The sequence below is a fragment of the Cervus elaphus genome, chromosome 21 (assembly GCF_910594005.1).
Source record: "Cervus elaphus chromosome 21, mCerEla1.1, whole genome shotgun sequence".
In the NCBI taxonomy this organism is placed as follows: domain Eukaryota; kingdom Metazoa; phylum Chordata; class Mammalia; order Artiodactyla; family Cervidae; genus Cervus; species Cervus elaphus.
In genome coordinates, this window is record NC_057835.1 from 50,647,475 (window position 1) to 50,654,642 (window position 7,168).

Genomic DNA, 7,168 nt, shown 5'->3' on the forward strand with positions numbered 1-7,168 from the left:
ATGCACACATATATACACGTGTGAGTATTAGTTAGTCATGTCTGACTGTTCAAGACCCCTTGGACTGTAGCCTGCCAGGCTCCTCCATCCATGGGATTTTCCAGGCAAGAATACTGGAGTGGATTGCCATTTCCTTCTCTAGGGGATCTTCCTGACCCAGGGATCGAATCTGGGTCTCCCTCGTTGCAGGCACACTCTTCACTCTTTACCTTCTGAGCTACCAGGGAAGCCCATGAATATAAGAATATGTATACACGTGCACACACACATGTGTGTGTGTGTCTGTACGTATTTTTATATATATATATTTTTAGACAAATTCTAGTCATTTTTTTGTTGTCTGTACATGTCCCTCAGGTAAGAACATGCCACTTTGGAAGCCATTGCTTAGTCCAGCAGTTTTTCAACTTCATCTTCTTTAGACATAGATTCCTAAGCCTATCACAGAGCTTCTGAGTCAGGAGATCTGAAGTCATACCCCTAAATTTCTACAAACCTTTCCATTGCTGGCCATACTCTGGACAATACAGTTCTGATGTATAGAACAATTTCATGATTGGACAATTCCAGGTCCAGATTCATTTTTTAACGTAATCCTTTATAGAAACTCAAAATGTAAGGCTTCAATCTGTTTGACCCAGATTGTATTTATCAACTCACAGTGATTTTCCTCTCCCCTGCTACTTGTTCACATAGCTAAATAAATATGTATTAAAACTTCCCTAACTCAGACCAATTGAAGGAAAGACCATCTGAATTCAGTGAAAGATGCTTCTTTAAATGCAACTTTACTGCTCATGACCACATCAACTGACTAGAGGCAACTGTCATGGAAAGGTTATCTGGAAATAACCTGCAGATATATGAATTAGATTAAAGTGTAATGAATAGCATAGTATTTAAATTCAATTTGGTGCCTTCCAAATACATTGACAAGATTTTGACCTTAGTAAGTTCAGTATTCTGTGAAATACTATTTACGTTTCCTGGGAACTTGCTCACACAATCAGTTTACTTAGTAAACTTTTAGGTCAAGGACAAGGAAAATGAAAGCCTCATAGATGTGGCTGAGATTCTACACAAGTCCTGGGCTAGTGAAACTTCCCTGGTGGCTCAGATGGTAAAGAAATGGTCTACAATGTGGGAGACCTGATTTCGATCCCTGGGTTGGGAAGTTCCCCTAGAGAAGGGAATGGCAACCCATTACAGTATTCTTGCCTCGAGAACCCCTTGAACATAGGAGCCCAGCAGCCTGCAGGCCATGGGGTTACAAAGAGTCAGACACGACTACATGACTAACACACTAGTGAAACTTCAGGCTACTTTTGATAAAGTGAACATGTGTAAATTTTATATGTCCTGCAATTTGGTAGAAGAGCATTTCTGTGCTAAAAATAATCTACTTGGTGATCCATACATTCATTTATTGAACAAAATGTTGTAATACCTATAAAGTGCCAGATACTATACTGTGCAGTTATGATGGAGCCATAACTGACTTCACAAATACGTGTAAAATTTAACTGTTAAATGAGCTGAAAGGCGAAGGGCATGATTCTAGGTCAGTGCCATAGGGGGAAATCATGGTCTCAGGGGAAAATATACAATTTCTTTCTAACCTAGTGATTTACTTTTCAATATTTGCTTTATGGATGTTTCAAAGATTATTAATATAGGACCAAATAACAAATCATCAGACCAAAGACCCCTGGAAGTTGGTTCCTAAATGTGGGAGTTGGCAGGAATTAATAATATTGCAATGGAGTAGGCTAGGAAGCCTATCTATGGGATAGGCTGGAAATTTGGGGCCAACAATTGACTGATTGTATTTAGTTTACTTATTGAATAAAACCTTTCAAGAATGGCATTGAGTAACTTCCTTGCCAGGCAGATCTTGAGTTTCATGGCTGTTATTACCAGATCTGCCAAACTTTTTTCTGAGTGACTGTGCCTTGCCAATTTCTCAATTAAGTGAACTGTCCTCACCATTTTGAAAGGTCTGCTGTTCTTAGCATCCCTTTCCTAGTCCTCATTCCAGTGAAGTCCTCATCCTACATGTAAAAAACTCTTAAGGATTCTTTAGGTTTTAGCCTATTACATGCACAGAAGGCATTATTAACTACACTTAATAACAGGGTAACATTTTCATACTAATCAGAGACTTGCTGGCTTTAATTACTACATACTATTCTGTGGAAGAGAAGAGAAAACACTCAAACAAATTTTATAATAAGATGTTAGCAGGAGTGCACTAAGTGTTTCATTCTTAGCTGTTGGTCTACTAGTAAAATAGGTTTTTTCTGGGTATCTTGACAATATTTTAATTTGTATTTTAAATCAGAACTCTGTGTGGGGGAGTTCCTTTGTGGTCCAGTGGCAAAGACTCTGAGCTCCCAATGCAGGGGACCCAGGTTCGATTCCTGGTTGGGGAACTAGATCTCAAGACCTGGTGCAGCCCAATAAATAAGTAAATATATTAAAAAAGAACTCAGTGCAGGACTTTTCCTGCTGAAATAGGATTCTCTTTTTCCACCATCTTGCAAGAAGAAACACATACTAATGTTGCTTCTTTAAGGGAAACTGCATTTAAAAAAATATTTGGAGAGTATGGTGTATGCTTTAAACCCTGTCTCTTTCTGATTCCTAGGTCAAGGTCATGTTGTTATGATGACTCCTCAGGTTAAGTAATACCCATCATGATAGAGATTAGCAAGTCTACTCAAAACAAAGGGAATATAATAAAGCCTGATTAATAATGGAGCAGACTTTGGTTTCTCTTGCTATTTCTCCTTGCCTCCAGTCTATTTGGGGAAAGTGAAAGGTGACATCTTTCAGGAAGCCTTACTAGAAAGACTGTCTTAATTCTGAGGTGTAACTTCTAGATGGTTCCAAACAAATACTGTTCTGATACCACATCATTAGCTTTTTTTTTTTTCTAATTTAATTCACTCTAAAAAGAAATTTTCTAGTTGTTTATGGTTTTTCCCTAACTGATAATAGATTCTTAAGTTATTGTAATCTATTAAAATTTTTGGTAGAAATCGAAGTTCCTATAGATTTTCATCAATGGAGCTATTCTTTACGCCCCAAACCACACAGCGAATAGTGTTGTGGCTCAGGAATTCAAAACTGTGTTCATACGGGTGATGCCACTCTACTGTACTTAAAAACAATGTGCATTTGCTAATTATCACAGCAAGGTTGTAAAGAAAAAAGAAAAAATGACACTTTTATGTTTACTAGTCTCTTACCTTTGGACAATGAGATACCATAACTGATGACTGACCAATTGAAATATTAATGCTATAACTTCATACCTCACTATTTACTTCACTTTCTTTAAAACTTGGAGATTAAACTTAAGAAAAAACAGCTAATAAGGACTAACTATTTTCTTAGAGCTGTGCTAAATTATAGAAAAGAAAGGAAAACAAAAAAAAAAGTGTCATTGACGAAGCAAATCATGAACTCACCCAAAAAAAAGAGAGTGCTAAAAAACATCAGCAATTTGAGGAGCAAATATCAAGTGATCCAAGAATATGAACAATAACCATGATTAAAATTCACCTAATGCTTGAGGTACTGCAAGAAATAGGTTATTGGCCTGGCTTTGCAGGTTTGTAGGGCCTCTGTTAGATTTCACATTTACTTTGGGCGTCCCTGGTGGCTAAGATGGTGAAGAATCTGCCTGCAATGCAAGAGACCTGGGTTCAATCCCTGGGTTGGGAAGATCCCCTGGAGAAGGGAATGGCTACCCGATCCAGTATTCTTGCCTGGAGAATCCCATGGACAGAGGAGCCTGGTGGGTTACAGTCCATGGGGTCTCAAGAGATGGACACAACTTAGTGACTAACACGTTCACTTCACTTGGAGGTGAGGATGACCTTGGAAGGGATCTCTCAAGCTTCGGATTGCCAGGATCAACATGGCTGATCAGAGCGACTGGCGGGTGCCCACTCACTCTCTACTGTTCTTGCTGAACTTGTTCCTCCTGAGACTGACTTTGTAGCCATCTTATCTGAGGAAAGGAAATTATTTTTCAGTAAAGGGAGGAAGCAAGTATGTGTACTCTCCTAATTGGCCATAGGATTCTAAATTTTTTTTTTTTTTGAGATACACTCCTGAAAAGATTTAGATTTAAAATTGAGATGGGCTCCTTTTTTCTTGATTTCTGGATTCATTATGTGGAAAATAAGGCCAGAGCTGAAGCCAAATGAAATAGTGATTTCAGATGCATTATCCCTCCAGTATGGGAGCTTTTTCCTCCCCTTGTTACTATTTGAAAACTTACAATTGGGCCAAACCCAGTCATTGTACATTAGCTCAGTATACAATGATGCAAACTTTTCCTTCTGTGTGTTGACTGGAGGGATCAAGACCCCAATTATAGGATGCACGATGGCATGAAAATTCCTAATGTAGTGTAACCGACAGGAAAGGGAGTGGGGAGACAAACAGACAAACTGGGAGCTGCATTGGGGGACCATTGTAATCTAAGCTTGTTTATGAAAATATACATCCTTCAACGATAAATAATAACTACATGGTTGTTTACTCTTAAGCTAGATTGGACTTTGATTTCTTACCAAATTTGGCCTCAGTTTATGTCTCTGTGACAGTAACACTAACCATCCAGATGATTGACTTGATTGTTTTAGTTTTCATCCAGTTTTGGCATCTTCAAGATATAAATTATGTTAACATATGCTACAGAAGAGCAATTATAGAACCATTTAGTGAAAGATAATTTCTGGTCAGCCCTTCTCCACAAATACTGATGATAGCCCCATGACGAGAAAGTGTTAGTCTCTGTCCGTTAAGGAAACAAATTTTTTTGGCAGTTGGCTCACCTGGAAGATTTTGTGAATATGATTTCATAAGCACATTTTGCCAAATGTATAGAAACACACACGATGTAGATCTCCTGATTTTATCCTTGTGTACAGAACACAGGCTCATCTGCTAATTTACAGCTGTTGATCATTTCACACTTGACCATGAGCTTGGGCAAATCAACTTTTTATTCTCGATTTAGAAATCCACTTAGACATCACTCTCAGTGTCTGGTCAATCTTGCTTTCTGAAGTCTGTCAATAACACTTAAGATTTGGGAACTTTGTTAAGTTTACATTTAATTATAAAATTTATTATATCATAGATGAAATATTTTAGTTTTCCCTTTGATTATGATTTTAGTTCTACATAAACAATAAACTTATATGTTGAAATGCAAAGTAGACTTCAACTCTTTAAGAACTGTAACAGGATTGCTATTTACATTTGTGGCCTCAAAAATCAATCTTAATATTCATGATGAGTTTGATTGATTTTAATTTAAATAAAAAATTCCATTTGAAAATGATCAAAGAAGCCAACTTTCATGGAACTAAATTATTCCTTATGGAGAGTTCAAGTATAATTATTACAAATGAATATCTTTAAAAAATTACTTTCATAGAATTTTACTTCAGAGATTCACATAGGAAAGAGGTCACCATCTCTATAAATTTTCCAGCTAACTCCTAGAATCTGCTGCATGAAAAATATCTTACCAGAAAAATAATTATTTGTTTAACTCACTGCTAGCCCAATGATGGTTTATGGAGACTCCCATTAAATATATAACAAAAGAGTCTGAGCTATAGATCTTAACTCCTAATTTAAATAATATCAAATTTAGTTTATTATAATTTAATTTTAAGGTCCACATATATTTTACTACAAAATGACAATGAAGTGGATGACATTTATGGAGGCATCTACTCATTGGACTGCAAAATATGAAATGGTTTTGTTTCTCTCCTTCTGGATAGTGAGCACTAAGAAAAGGTTGGCCTAACTTAAACTTGTCTCAGTCATTTTGGTTACAGGACCATTTCATCTGATATTTCATACTAAGTTATCTTTAAAAACATTTTTAAAATTTATCTATTTTTTATTGAAGGATAATTGCTTTGCAGATTTTTACTTTTCTGTCAAACCTCAACACGAATCAGCCATAGGTATACATATTTTCCCTCCCTTTTGTCATTTTCTAAAACAACCCTCAAGCTTCCCTCCATGTTCCTCTCCTTAGATTGGGTTCGTCCCTCTTAGAGCAGATGCTTGCTTTTCCAGTACTGGTGGTAGGAAGAAAGAAAGCAAAGGTCCTTGCATGGGCGTGTCTTCATATGGGTGGTGGGAAAATGTCCTTTCTTCTGTCACTATTGGCCTCTGATGGTGAGGTTGTTTGTATAGAGTCTGCCTGTGGGTACTATTTCTTGTTTCACTCAGTTCAACCCCCTTCAACTTCTCCCTCAGGGGGCAGCCATGTATGCCCTTCATTGTTCCAGAGTTTATAAGTCAATGTTTTCTTCATGTTGGGCATCAGAATTATTAGCACTGCACCTGGATCCTTCTCTTCCAAGTGCCTTTTCAAGTAGTTCCACTGGCAGCAATATAGCACTTTCTTGTTCCCTCTGAGGGCCGCAGAGTGCTGAGATGGTGTACAATTTGCCTTGTTTTTGTCTTAGGGTACACTAGAGTCCTTTCAGACTTAACTGGAAGAGGCTAATCAATAGGCCTAGGCAAGAAGTAGGTAGGAGTTTTTTCTTCAAGTGTGCCTTCCGACATCAGGGGACACTGGAGGTATCCTCCTATTTTCCACTATGGGGTGGGAAGTTCTGAGAACAATGATGTGCTATACTCCTGATTTCTCATGCTCTTCCAAGAACTGAGCTCCGCAGACCAACCTGTGCTCTTCAGCCAGGGAATAGCATGCTGTCCCTGCCTTGCAGCAACTTCCCCCCTTTCTGAGGGACTCTTTCAGAGCCTTTGTCACTTGGCTTCCATAAAGCCCACCCTCTCCAGTTCTTCAAGTATTTATGTTGTATTGAGTTGAGTAAAATAGAAAGGCTATGTCCTCAGAAGTCAGTGGTCCTAACTAGCGACCTGATCTTAAAATGTGGAGCCTTTTTCTGATTGTTGGTATTTAATTTAAATTGCTGCACAATACAAAGAGTCCCAGTCCAACATTCAGTTATACAAGTTTCTTTAAATCATACATTAAAAGAAACACTGATCACTTATCTTCCAAAAATAACAACTTTAGTGTACTCTAGCATTGTTGTTGTTTAGTAGCTAAGTTGTGTCTGACTTGTGACCCCATGGACTGCAGTACACCAGGCTT